This window comes from Scylla paramamosain, unplaced genomic scaffold, assembly GCF_035594125.1.
Source record: "Scylla paramamosain isolate STU-SP2022 unplaced genomic scaffold, ASM3559412v1 Contig7, whole genome shotgun sequence".
Classification (NCBI taxonomy): domain Eukaryota; kingdom Metazoa; phylum Arthropoda; class Malacostraca; order Decapoda; family Portunidae; genus Scylla; species Scylla paramamosain.
This window is the reverse complement of record NW_026973672.1, coordinates 1,702,501-1,718,425: the sequence shown is the minus strand read 5'-3', so window position 1 is coordinate 1,718,425 and position 15,925 is coordinate 1,702,501. Positions and strand designations below refer to the sequence as shown.

General features: G+C 39.0%; 1 long non-coding RNA gene across 2 annotated transcripts in view; it reads right to left on the bottom strand.

Annotated features, from left to right (window-relative positions):
* Positions 1 to 851: 851 nt before the first annotated feature.
* The window catches only part of LOC135096807 (uncharacterized), a 46,634-nt gene continuing 31,560 nt past the window's right edge, over positions 852 to 15,925 (bottom strand). Inside the window, exon 3 of one of the 2 annotated variants that reach the window (XR_010265027.1) lies at positions 852 to 1,789. This is a non-coding gene — a long non-coding RNA (uncharacterized LOC135096807). Of the gene's footprint in view, positions 1,790 to 4,972; positions 5,532 to 15,925 lie in introns of those variants that run through there. The other variant, XR_010265026.1, reaches the window with a different exon arrangement.

Sequence of the window (15,925 nt, the reverse complement as noted above, 5' to 3'; positions counted from 1 at the left end):
CTCATCAACTCCTCTTCTCTAACTGACTGTCTTCAGCCTCTTTTTCATCGCCGCAATGTTGCATCTCTTGTTATCTTCTACCGCTATTTTCATGCCAACTGCTCTTCTGATCTTGCTAACTGCATGTCTCCCCTCCTCCCTCGGCCTCGCTGCACAAGACTTTCTTCTTTCTCTCATCCCTCTTCTGTCCACCTCTCAAATGCAAGAGTTACCCAGTATTCTCAATCATTCATGCCCTTCTCTGGTAAACTCTGGAACTCCCTGCCTGCTTCTGTATTTCCACCTATGTTGCGAGGTTGAAAGTAGAAATTATTTCTCAAATCTATAATCAGTAAGGCATAGTAAATAGGAAATGAGACTTCAGAGTAACCAGAAAGGAAAACTGTAAGTCACAAAATTCATAGTATGTTATATTCTTTGATAATTGCGGGTGTACGTAGCAGCCATGGCCTTGAGACGTAAGGTGTTGCCAGATGTACATCCAGCCTTTTACCTGAAAGTACAGTTCTCGTTTATTTATAGGTATTTATAATGTAAAGACGTACTTATTTATTGCACATACGGTAAGGTTGTGAAAGTATATGTAGAGGTGAGATTAAAAGCTTTAAAAAATATAAAAGTAAAATTCCGCTTCCCAAGTCTGATATCGTGAGCTCTGAGGAGGGAAACAATCCTGGAATCAAAATCGCATGGTAGCCACACTTGCATTCAGACCATGGGAATAATATATATATATATATATATATATATATATATATATATATATATATATATATATATATATATATATATATATATATATATATATATATATATATATATATATATATATGAATCGACTTGTTATTTTCCTTTTTCTGTCATTTTACGGGGTAAATAAAAAGCTTAGGAAAAAGAAATGCAGCCTGACAAGACCACTATCTCTGACAAAGCGCAACACTGTACTGGTTAAAAGTTTTTTTTCCTTTGGAATGTTATTACAAGTTTTCTTTTCTGTGATGCCTGTCAGCACTACGTATATTTTACTTTGTTTATGCACATCTTAACACTGTTCCTCGAATACACCTTGCTGTGGCTCTTATGGTCTCTGATGCTGGATGTGAGGCTTAAAATTTCGTTACTTTATGGTGCAAACGTTTCTTATGAAGATTTAACGATAGGAGTTCGTTAAAACATTTTCCAGAAGTATTTCTTAAATTTCTTCGCTAAGTTTAAATGGCATACGCATGCATAACATTAGCTTCTCTGAAGGACGACCAGAAATACACATCCTATTTTCCCAGAATTCCAAGAGGTATCTCTTGAATTCTTTGCTCTGTGGACGTGCTCTCCCTTCCTACCGTGTCGTGAAATGAAAACAAACAGAGGCACAAAGCATTACTTTTCCCAGGTGGTCTGTTGATGCAGTTATGAATAAAGAAGTATAAAATTTAGGTTGAGAGCATGACATAATCCACTTCTCAACTCTCTTTCAAAACAAATACCACCTGGTAAAGTAGAGCAGGAAATCGACTGCTTGCAAATTATGGTGACACACTGAAGGCACGGCTGCACTAACTCACTTTGCCAGAAACAATTAACGCAGAGCAACATAACGTAGGTCAGGTGAGGGCACAACTGCTGAGCAAGGTCAAGGCCACGCTTCTTAAATTTTCCTGGTCAGGTTCTGGTCAACAGACTTGGCAGCGTCCCGACTCATAGTCCGCCTGACGCTCGCCTGCAATCCGGTGACACACGGCGTCCAGGGAACCATTTGTCACTCCCGCAGTCGGCTCAGGTCGGGTTGATGCTGCAATGGAGAACCCCCTTAGGTTTGCGGCACTGCACCGTAAGCCTCCAGCCAACAGCCGTGCAGGGAAGCACATTCATAGCCGCACCTCCCCACCTGCCGCCTTAATGAATATGGCATTACTAACGTCTGGACTGTTACGGCCAGCAATGATCGCAGCCTGACATGCAAGACCCTCATTCTCAACACTCTCCTCCTGGCAGTTACTGATTAACTTATTTGTGAGTTTCTCGCTTTGTTCTGTCATTGAACAACTACAAGGCTACCAACAAAACATTAGTGAAATCCTCAGATATTGCAAAATCATTTCATCTTTAGATTTTTCTATGCATGTTGAATATTTACGTTACGAAAGGAACACATTGTACATTTCATTTCAAGATATTTTCTTGTCACTATAATATTGAATAAATAAATAAATAAATATATATATATATATATATATATATATATATATATATATATATATATATATATATATATATATATATATATATATATATATATATATATATATATATATATATATATATATATATATATATAGTTATAGTTATAGTTATAGTTATAAAGATCATAATGTTTATAAAACTTATCTAGTAATTTTCATTTTAGGCATTTAAAATTTCAAACTTCTAACCTAAAAAAAAAAAAAAAAGTGACATGATGAACGTTGACATGTTGATTGCAGCCTCCGTGGACGTTGTGACGCAGCATTTCAAGCCAGAGAGCTGCCGTCTAGTCTCCTCAGCCAGACGAATCGCTGCTTGTCTCTTCGTGAGGCGCCCGATGGCTTGAGTCACGCTTAATCCACTCATCCTCGAGAACCAACACACCTTTATATCTAGGTTGTGAAGATAAGCTTTCCTGACGAACGATTGAGGGCTGGACGGTGTGTGTGTGTGTGTGTGTGTGTGTGTGTGTGTGTGTGTGTGTATATGCCAAGATGGGTGGGTGAGTTCGCGTTGGTGTGAGTGGGTGGGTGGGTGTGCGTCCATGTCTTCTGAGTAACGAGAAACAACACGTTCATAAGGATTTACGTAAATTACAACTGTATATATATATATATATATATATATATATATATATATATATATATATATATATATATATATATATATATATATATATATATATATATATATATATATATATATATATATATATATATATATATATATATATATATATATATATTATAACAGCCCTCGAGCTCATGGGACTTGGCTCCCTCATCCGCCACTCCTGGAGACGCCCGCAGGTTGGGAATCTCGATCTACCGCTCCACTTACATCGGGGCTTCAGACTCAAGCCTCGGGCACCAAACCCAAGCCACCTCCTGCCTTATGGTCGACACCTCAGGAGTCTACTACACACAGCAGAGGATCTACTTCCCTCTCCCGGGAGCTTGGATTCTGGGTCATCTTTCACACAAGCATAGCAGAACACTCACAACACTCGTGCACACACATTCACGTCTCCACTCATTACACCTGTGCTACCCTCACGTCGCCACGCCACACGTTACACCTGCGCACACCCTCGTTATACAAGTGCTACACTCACGCCACACTCGCACACACACACACACACGCATAGACAACTGCTGAGCCCGTGCCATCACTACAAGTATTTCATACTATATATTGTTAATTTATTGTCCTGCTTCATTCTTGTTCTTTTTTTTATTTTTATTGTTCCTATTCAATATATATATATATATATATATATATATATATATATATATATATATATATATATATATATATATATATATATATATATATATATATATATATATATATATATATATATATATATATATATATATATATATATATGTATGTATGTATGTATGTATGTATGTATGTATGTATGTATGTATGTATGTATGTATGTATGTATGTATGTATGTATGTATGTATGTATGTATGTATGTATGTATGTATGTATGTATGTATGTATGTATATATATATATATATATATATATATATATATATATATATATATATATATATATATATATATATATATATATATATATATATATATATATGTATGTATATATATATATATATATATATATATATATATATATATATATATATATATATATATATATATATATATATATATATATATATATATATATATATATATATATATATATATATATATATATATATATATATATATATATATATATATATATATATATATATATATATATATATATATATATATATATATATATATATATATATATATATATATATATATATATATATATATATATATATATATATATATATATATATATATATATATATATATATATATATATATATATATATATATATATATATATATATATATATATATATATATATATATATATATATATATTATATATCGTTGTTGGGGTTCCTAGTGTTTTAAGTTGAAGCATTTTGTGTGTCCGAGCCTGCCATCCTCTAGATTTACTGGCACACGGCTCGTGACAGGAGCACACACACCAAATACACTCAGGTAAACACACTCCTAAGCAACATTTTCACTACACAATACGCACAGCACACACTGCCGAAGAATCTTTACATCCACAAATATGCAGCAGCATAATCAGAAGAAACCAGGATGCCACAATATCGGTGAATTCAACCACAAACAGTTGACGTGTAGACACGACCACAGGCTGAGGTGTGAAGGAAGCCATACACTTGGACACAAATCTCGCCAATCTAGTTACTACAGCGGTTAGGGATGTGGCGGGGAAGATGCTGCCGATGTGTTTGATATTAAAAACGATTTCATAACTATTTAACATACAAACAGCCAGTCTTTGCAATCAAACCTTGATGACATTAAGCATCTTGTACACGAAAGAAATATCGATTTGTTTTGTTACCGAGACGTGGCTTCGTAATGAGATTCCTGATGAACATTTAACTTTACAACACACAGGTGAGGTGGTGGACGTGGAGGAGGAGTCTGCATATATGTAAGCAAGCAACTGAAGGTAAGTGTGATAAAACTACCTACTCCTAAGCAACCCCATGTCCAGGACTTATGGACGAGTGAACAGTGCAGTAAGTTGCCAGCTTTTATTATAGGTTGTGTTTCAAGACACCCCAAGGCCACACCTTCCTCTTCTGAATATGTCCAAGATGTGTTGAAACAAATGTCTGTATGTAAGAAATGGCTTTATATGTTGATGTGATTTTAATGATGGTTTATTTTCTAAGAAAAACAAAATTGATGGTATTATCAGAAATATCAGACTCACACCAATGATAAATGAGCCCACTAGGATGACGTCAAGCACAGCCACAGTGCTGGATGTGATCATCACTAATAAACCAGAAAGTGTTTTGGCCACCTCTGTTGTTCCCGGGCCAGCACCTGATCATGACCTAATTGGCATTACAATAAATATCAAGAAGACGGAGAGAGCATGAACTAAAATCTTTTCGTCACCTTGGTAAATATAACAAGGACGCTTTGTGAACTACTCCTGCCAGAACCCCATCATTTTGATCAAATACTGACCACAGGCCACGTTGATCTACAACTTGATATTTTAATACTAATTTTATGAGTTGTCTGGATGCGTGTACTCCTTTAGTAACTAAGGCAGCAAGCAGACCTGCAGCGCCTTGGCTCACTGAGGGTTTGCGTGTAGCAGTGAGGCAGCGTGACGACACCCGCACCAAGCCGAGGAGAGCCAGACACAATATTTGTCTGCAAAAACAATACACGAATGAAAAGAAAGAAATAAAGTCTCTTACTGGTGCTGCTAAAAAAAAAAAATATATCTTAAAAAGTCTAATAAGAGCAAACAAAATTCATCGGCCATATGGAATGTGATAAAATAATTAGTTCCCGGCAAGAAAAGCAGCTCGAGAAAAATATGAACTTCATAATGTCTTTCAAAAAGCAGAACAATTTAATAATTTCTTTGCCAATGTAGGAAAGACAGCATGTGACAACGCAGCAGACAGTACAGAGCAATCAGTGCTCCCCCCTGGACCCTTCTCTTTGTAAAGTGCAGTAGTGTGACTGAAAAATTCAGACCCAAGCCAGTAGACACCAACACACTCATATTAACAGTAAAAAGTCTTAACCAAACACGTTCTGTGGGCTCAGATGGAATTTTGCTCAAATTTATCAAGGATGCCTTATATTCTATTGCATTTTACCTGCCATGCGTCATAAATGGCTCAAATGTTACCGGAGTATTTCCTCAGGCTTGGAAAAACGCATGTGTCGTTCCTCTGCTAAAGAAAGGTGATTTTAATGATTCAAACAATTATCGTCCTGTTCCTTTTTGCGGATGACACAAAGATAGGTAGATTAATTAGTTCAGAATCGGATGCCATCGCCTTGCAGGCAGATTTAGATAAAATGAATGAATGGACGGACAGATGGCAAATGCAATTTAATATCAATAAATGCAAAGTGCTTAGCGTAGGTAGAGGAAACCCACACAATAGGTACACATTAAACAACCAAACTCTGGTAGGTACAGGGTACGAGAAAGATTTAGGAGTTATAGTTAGCTCTGAACTCCGTCTAAGAAAACAATGCATAGAAGCCAGAAACAGGGCAAATAGGGTACTAGGATTAATTTTTAGGAGTCTTACAAGTAGAAGGCCGGAAGTAATATTAAAGTTATACTTGGCGCTGGTCAGACCTCATCTAGACTACGCTGTGCAGTTCTGGTCCCCACATTACAGGAAAGATATAGGTCTATTAGAATCAGTACAGAGGAGAATGACTAAAAGGATACAGGGGATGAGGAGTATTCCTTACGAGGCGAGATTGAAGTTGTTAAATTTACATTCTTTAGAGAGACGCAGGTTAAGAGACCTGATAGAAGTTTTTAAGTGGTATAAGGGTTATAACAAGGGAGATGTAAGCAAAATTCTTAGGATCAGCAACCAGGACAGAACAAGAAATAACGGGTTCAAGCTTGAAAAATTTAGGTATAGGAAAAAGATAGGAGGAAATTGGTTCCCAAATAGAGTGGTAGATGAGTGGAACGGACTCAGTAATCATGTAGTTAGTGCTAGGACACTAGAGAGCTTTAAGAGAAGATTAGACAAGTTTATGGATGGGATAACAGATGGAAATAGGTAGGTGTGTTTCATACAGGGACTGCCACGTGTAAGCCTGGTCACTTCTTGCAGCTTCCCTTATTTCTTATGTTCTTTTTTTTTTTTTTTTTTTGTTACTGGTGCTCTCCAAATTATTTGAAAAAAATTGTATGTCAACAACTTTTAGAATTTTCAGAGGATAACAAATACATTTCTAACAGCCAGCATGGTTTTAGACCTCATCTCTTAACTGAGTCTGCGCTAACTATTATAACAGATAATATTTACAATAATATTGACCACAAGAGAGTGTCATTGTTGACGCTGTGTGATTTGTCTAAGGCATTGGACAGTGTCAGCCCTGACACCTCAACATAGACTCCTTCAACAACTATTTATACAATATGACTCTGTCAGTCAAACTGCAAAGGGCAACACCTGCTAAAGTAAATGTCCATTTCAGTGTCCCTCAAGACTCCATTCTTGGACCAGTACTGTCCACTATACATGTTAATGACATGGCTAAGTGCACCAGTGACTGTATTTTAGTTCAGTACGCGAATGACACTCAGTTTCTTCTCTAGGTGTGCTACAGCACACCTAGAGAATATCATTAAAGAAGACCAAACCATTCTTGTTAAGGCAAAAGAATATTTTCTCAAGAATGGATTAATGACCAACACTAATATAACACTGTGCATATTTCTCGGTGGCAGACACTTGCTGTCATAGCTGCCTCAAGACACTGTCATTAAATATGATAGTACTTTTTATGTAATTTATTTATTTATTTATTTTTTCACTATAATCTTGGTTTTACTATGGCTTATGACAACGTATTATTAAATTTTACTAAAATTTTATTTATCTGTATTTGCACTTTAATTTCGTGCTTTACCTTTGTGTTACTCTATGCTCTCTTACTATAGACTTTTATTTGTCCAGTTAAATGTTTACCGATGTTTAGCTAATTTTACAATGACTTTTACATGTTGTGATATCAGTCATTAGGGCAATGATGTACACAAAAGAATGAAAACAATTTCCCATCCAGCGGTGTAGAGCACAACCATTGGGCTCTCGCAGAGTTTTGAGCTTCAGAGATTTGAATGTTAAGCAATTTCTCGATGTGCGTGGTGCTTCCATTGTTGCATTGCTGACACCTTCTCTCGTCAGTCGCCTTCCATCAATAATTAACCTCTCTATAAAGAGTTGCATAGTAATAAGACCACCATAGATGACAGTGAAGGAAGGAATGTGAAGCAGCACAGAGACGGACAGACATGGACACGTGGGAACACGAGGGAGGCTGCAGGAAGGCGTATATATTATGTGGGCGATGTGTGAACCACTGATTGTATAAGCAAAGGGAAATACTCACTTTATTCCACTGTGACTGCTTTTAGCCAAAGGGATTGTTAATACTGCTGCTACTACTAATAATATTAATAACAATAATATACCTCGTAATGAAAATTATCGAACTTGTACCAAGTCGCAAATTTATGTAACCTCTTTTTTTTTATTGCCATTTAATGGCATTCGAGACTTTACAATACGTCTAAGTCTTCAGTGTCCATAACACTGCTAGCACTACTTGTAGCAGTAGTAGTAGTAGTAGTAGTAGTAGTAGTAGTAGTAGTAAGTACTTATCATCAGCCACTTGGCGTAATGATTGTTACACTGAGTTCATAATATGTCAGTATATCCAGAAATTGCTCAGTTTTTTTTTTGTGATGAGACAGAAAACGATCCCTTGTGTAAGATAAACTATAGTATATCTATCTCTGTGTTTGTTAAGCTGAAGCATTACACGTTACGTAGTGGAATTTGAAAATAAAAGGAATTCGAATTGCTACATCAAAACAATGAACACTAATGAAAAGTTAAATGCTAGGAAGACTGGTGCAGAGAAAGATACAGGCAGTGTTTCCAGGCGGTTCCTCCTTTGAAGACCAAGAGACTGATCTCAAAGTGTGAGACCTGCTGGATCACATTTGACAGTCACACACAACATCCTTCATGTTTTCTCTAATGCTAACTCGCTTGAAGAGGGCAGAACAGGCAGGCAGAGCTCACTGCCTTAATGAATGATTGCCTCACAGACACACGCACATTTGAGGGCAACAAACACAGAGGCAACACCCGAGGCGCTCACAGCAAAAGGTTCCCACCTCGCCTCGCTGGCAAACTGGTTCCTCGACTCGCGTCAACCCAACTCATTTTTCATCGCAAGTCGGCAATTTTCTTTTCGCTGCAAAATTAAATCACTTTCGGAAACTTGGGACCAAATTTATTCAGGCCGGGGAAAGACTTGGTGGACGCGGTGGAGGAGCAGGCGGCCGACTGGAGCTGGCTGGATCTGGGCCCAAGGTCCACGCCAGCCTCCTCTTCTGCTCCACCTACGAAATTGTTAGTGTCACTCGCAGCCCCTGACAGCCCAAGGAGACGCCACCACACACCCTACGGCAAATACTGCCAGCCCAGGAGCCCTTTAGGGGAGGACTGTGCTTCCTCCATGGCAGTGTCCGGCGAATGGTGGGTGGCTCTTGGTCACCATGACCTCGCGTTCACTGTGAGGGGCTGCAAGCGTCGACGCCATTGCCCATTGGATTTAAATGGACCCTGAAGGAGAGAAGGGTTCGCCTCTATGTATCGTGTATCATCATTGTGGAACGCATCGTGTATCATCATTGTGGAACGCATCGTGTATTATCATCGTGGAACGCATCGTGTATCATCATTGTGGAACGCATCGTGTATCATCATTGTGGAACGCATCGTGTATCATCATTGTGGAACGCATCGTGTATCATCATTGTGGAACGCATCGTGTATCATCATTGTGGAACGCATCGTGTATCATCATTGTGTATTATCATCGTGTATCATCATTGTGTATTATCATCGTGTATTATCATCGTGGAACGCATCGTGTATTATCATCGTGTATTATCATCGTGTATTATCATCGTGGAACGCATCGTGTATTATCATCGTGTATTATCATCGTGGAACGCATCGTGTATTATCATCGTGTATTATCATCGTGTATTATCATCGTGGAACGCATCGTGTATTATCATCGTGTATTATCATCGTGTATTATCATCGTGGAACGCATCGTGTATCATCATTGTGTATTATCATCGTGTATTATCATCGTGTATTATCATCGTGGAACGCATCGTGTATCATCATCGTGTATTATCATCGTGTATTATCATCGTGGAACGCATCGTGTATTATCATCGTGTATTATCATCGTGTATTATCATCGTGGAACGCATCGTGTATCATCATCGTGTATTATCATCGTGTATTATCATCGTGTATTATCATCGTGGAACGCATCGTGTATTATCATCGTGTATTATCATCGTGGAACGCATCGTGTATTATCATCGTGTATTATCATCGTGGGACGCATTGCATCATGTAATCATCGTTGTATCATCGCTTTACTTACACTAACACAACACAACACACGGAAGAGAACCTTTTTGGGGAGAAAGGAGCTTCTTTCATCACACACAACACAACACAACACAACACAACACAACACACACGGAAGAGGACCTCTTTGGGGAGAGAGGATCATCTTTCATCACACACAACACAACACAACACAACACAAACACAACACAACACACACACGGAAGAGGACCTCTTTGGGGAGAGAGGATCATCTTTCATCACACACAACACAACACAACACAACACACACACGAAAGAGGACCTCTTTGGGGAGAGAGGATCATCTTTCATCACACACCACACAACACAACACAAACACAAACACAACACAACACACAACACAACACAACACAACACAAACACAACACAAACACACACACACACACACACACACACATAATATTATCTAATAAAATAACATGATAATTACAAACACAGCAACAATAGTGAGTGATCATGACAATATGTACTGCTACAAACGGTTCCTGGCTGCAATGACTCAAATTCCATTCACATTGTGTCACTCGCCTGCAGCTCAGCAAAATAATCTTTCAAGACATCACTGCCATCAGCGGAATCACTGTTGAAGAGAAACTGATTCCGTGTCCGTTTCAGTGCCACAGTAACCTCTCCATGGTGAAAGTATCCTTTGAAGGGCTGAGTTACCTCCTGCAGATGCTTTCTCACTTCAGTCACAAAGAGCAATTCATACGTCTGTCAGGAAATGCAGAGTTCAGACCATCACGGCTCCTGACTTGTAGTCCCTTAGTAGCACTGCTGTTACCGCTTGCGGGGGAGGAAGTGAAAGAGTGAAGATGAGAAGATGAAGGAGTGAAGATGAGAGGATAGAGGAGGCGGGGAAGGAAGGGGAGGAAGTGAAGGAGTGAAGATGAGAAGGAAGAAGTGAAGGAGTGAAGGTGAGAGGGAAGAGGAGGAGCAGGTGGGAGAGTGAGTCGTGAGGGTGTTTACACTAAAAGCTAGTGACCTATGGTTAGTGCCATAATGAAACCCTTGTGGTGGTCAGGTGTTGTGGTGTTCGCCACACTCCTAACGGCAGAAGGGTGGTCGCCACCAACACACACAGACCTGTGTTCTGCACCCGTCGCCCACGCTCATTCACAAAGCCCCAATACGTGTCACGATCCCGGTCATCTTTCCAAGAAAGTGGACGGCACACTGATCCCAGAAAGTTCTAAAGGTGTGGATTTTTAAAGGCCTCGAGCACCTAGCCGACCTATCAGAAATCGCCAGCTATCAAACCCTCTCACAAACCCTCACCTCGGCACAGCACGCCAGAAATCACCTCACTGCCTCATCAATGTTGGGGAGGAAAACACAGCTATTCTATATAATAACAGGATATACTAATGATAATGTTAACTCACAAACAAATTGAGGTAGTACACATTAAAGGATATTAGGGAACAAATTTCTAGCCTAGACCAACACAGGATAAATCCCACTCACTCACTCACCATAGATTCCCCCTTTTACTGAGGCTCTTATATCGCCTCCCTTATTGCTCAGAGGCTATGCACATCAATACCTGACATTCCCGTCACTTCACAAACCACTAAAACCCTTCTACTCCTTCAAAGACCGCTGAAATATTTTTCCCATCTGCGGGAATTTCCCCAGACGCTGTCACCGCGTCCCCAAATAACAATTCCTGTATTCTACCTCCTCAAACCTCACAAGACATCACCACCATCACCATAGATCACCTGTAACACCACAACACCTTCCCCAAGGACACCAGTAACACCACAACACCACCGCGGCACCAACCACAAAATGGCCGCCTCTCACCCCGACACTGTCCCCTCAGGACACCATCCCCTCAGCGTTACATAACCAACACAACTCACCAGCCACACTGCAGCGGACAAGAGCTCTTGGTACCACAACAGACTCAACACCCTGATCCTGGATATCGAGGTTATACCGCCACATCACTAATATACGTAAGTGTACAATACATTAAGTGTGCAGCAGACAGAGCGTGATGACATTTGTAATGAGCAGCCCAAACTGATGCTACAAAAGTGACGGTACAACAAAACAACATACTTATGGTGTTGAGTGTTTTATATAATTATAGACGTGACCGGACTCAGAATAAACTGTTCCGTGTGCAGCACTGAGGGTTCATTACACCTGTCACACCGAGCAGTGCCATCAGGCTGCCACAATTGCCGTCACCGTCACGTTTCGTACCTGTGTCCACAGTTGCACAGCAGGGTAAATACAAAATCACGTCCGTTTCTTTCTGGTAAATAAAACTTCCAGACAACTATCCGCTCTTCTTCAGTGACATTCAGCTGTCCCCCTCTTCTAATTAATTAACTAATTAATTAAAATTAAAAAAACTGAAGAAACTACTAACAACAACACCAACAACAACAACAACAACAACAACAAATAATAATAATAATAATAATAATAATAATAATAATAATAATAATAATAATAATAATGTATTCCCTGGTATCTATATAGGCCTACCATTCTCTTTTGCATTCTCTCCACAGGCCAATTAAAGCATCACAACACAAACATGTACTATCCAGGCAACTCTCTCAAAACACCAATACTTTTCACCTCGTCATTTCTTATTCTATCGATCCCACCACGTTACTCCACACACACACACACACACACACACACACACACACACTCCTCCAACACTTGGTTTCCAGCACACTTAACAGTTTCTTCTCCGCTACTCCCGTGTTCCATGTTTCAGCATCACACAGCACAGCGGATACCACTATTCCCACATATAACTCTCTCTCTCTCTCTCTCTCTCTCTCTCTCTCTCTCTCTCTCTCTGTACACTCACACCCAGTGTCCTTTGCTTGAGGATCTTTCTTAGTCCATCAAGAACTTTTCCTGCTTCTTTCACTCCGCACTTCACCTCTGTCTCAACTCTTGTGTCCACTGTGACTTGATCCCAAGTACTTGAAACAATCCACCTCTTCCACCTCCTCTCCATTTAATCTTGCATGCCTCCCTCCACTCACTCCACCACCCACTCTCACACACATGCCCTGCCATATACACAGAAACGCTTCCCTCCTTCCAACAAGCTGCCTCCAACTCTACAAACTTTGAAAACGTCCCATACTTTTCTTACCAGTCCTGTCACACACTTTCCCCAAGTCCTTCACCGCCAAAAAGCTGCACTTCCTTCCCTTTCCAAAAGACATTCCACACTGCTGCCTAACAGCAAAAACCTGATCTACACATCCTCTTCCCTTTCTACAGCTTCACTGTTTCCTTGCCAGTCATAATCCCGTACCTTACGTGTGTAGTCAACTCGTCAATTGTAACAGGAATGTTCCCTGAATCCTGGAAACACGCCATTGTAGTTCCTACTTTCAAGACATGAGATGTTATGGAACCAAAAAAAATATCATCCAATATCTCTTCTACCAATTATCTCTCAGGTTCTTGAGAAAGTTATTGGTGGTCAGCTCATCTCATACCTCGAGCACAATGATCTGCTTAGTAAGACACAACACGGGTTCAGACCTAAGCTCTCTACAGAAATCGTTCTTCTTATTTTGTGTAATTCACTGTTTGAAACTATTGACAGGAAAAAAATATCTCATTAGTAACGCTGTGTGACTTGTCTAAAGCATTTGACAGCGCAAATCATAAAATGTTAAGGAAATTCAGAATGTTGCGAATCGATTCCTTTTGGTTCCACAGCTACCTTCTCAATAGAACACAATCAGTCAGAATATGCAAACATGTCTCTAAGAAACTTGACGTTGCTTATGGCGTTCTGCAAGGGTCAGTCCTCGGTCTACTATTGTTTTCAATATTCGTGAATGACCTCTCGCAGCACATCCCCGACTGTCTGGTCACACAGTACGCTGATGACACGCAGCTCATTCACAAAGGAGAAATTACCGGCATTTACGAACTCGTTCACAGGGGAGAGGTGGCTCTATCTCAAGCTAAGGGATATTTTCATTGAAATGGATTAATGCTAAACACTACAAAGACACAATGTGTGTTTGTCGACAGCAAAGGTCTCGTATCTCAGATTCCACCCAACACTTGCTTACAAGTTGCTGACACTAAGATGCTCCCCAGCTGCTCCCTGAAAAACTTAGGTGTTTACTTTGACTCTCATATAACTTTTAATACTCATGTAAATAAGATGAGTAAGAAAATTTTTAGCACCATATTACATATTGATAGAAGCAAGGATTGTTTTAACAGGAGAGCAATAATTACTCTCGTGCAAACACTAGTACTAAGCATCATCAACTATGGAATAAGGATATGGGGAACAACAAATATCACTCTTACACAACAAACTCAAAAGCTTCAAAACTTTGCTGCAAAAGTTACATTAAGCAGCGGTGCCAAATTTGACCACGCCACACCTTTTCTGAGAGAACTTGGCTGGTTGAAAGGCATTGTTACCTACAATATTATCCATGGCAATATCCCTAACCACTTATTCTGCCTGCCGAGAGTGAGTGATGTCTGTACTGCCCCCACTAGACAACAACATAATGTGTATGAGCCTAACACCAACACCTGTACTGGAGCGAGGTCTCTGCTGGTTGATGGACCAAAATTCTGGAGGTGCCTTCCTCCTTCTATAAGGAATGCACCGTCCATACGAATGTATAAAAAAGAAAAAAAATACTGTTCACTTATCTTTTCAACAAACAATTCACTGTACAAATCACCAGCACGCCTTTCTTACATGTAATTCTCTATTCTATACTGTCTCATTTATAGTTTCACACTTTTTATCTATCGTTTTACTTTCATTTTATTCATTTAACTACTGTCTCATTTGTAATTTTCCACTCTTTTATCTATCGTTTTACTTTCATTTTGTTCGTTTAACTGTTGTGTCATTTATAATTTTGCACTCTTTTATCTATTGTTTTACTTATAATTTTAATCACATTAATAACATGCACCACTTGTAATAATAATAATAATAATAATAATAATAATAATAATAATAATAATAATAATAATAATAATAATAATAATACGAAGAAGAAGAAGAGAAGAGAAGAGAAGAGAAGAGAAGAGAAGAGAATAGAAGAGTAGGGGTATTAGACGAAGAGGAGAAAGTGAAGAAGAAATAGTAGTAGTAGCAGTAGTAGTAGTAGTAATTGTTGTTGGTTTGGTTGTTGTTGTTGTTGTTGTTATTGTTGTTGTATTAGTAGAGAGAGAGAGAGAGAGAGAGAGAGAGAGAGAGAGAGAGAGAGAGAGAGAGAGAGAGAGAGAGAGAGAGAGAGAGAGAGAGAGAGAGAGAGAGAGAGAGAGAGATTCATCATGAAAAAAAAAAAAAACAGGAGGAGGAGGAGGAGGCAGAGAGAAAAAAAAAAACATGTACGAGAGAGAGAGAGAGAGAGAGAGAGAGAGAGAGAGAGAGAGAGAGAGAGAGAGAGAGAGAGAGAGAGAGAGAGAGAGAGAGAATTACTATTACAACTACAACTTCTACTATTTATTGCTATTATTATTACATATAACTATCTTACACAGCAGCAGCAGCAGCAGTAGTAGTAGTAGTCGTTTTTG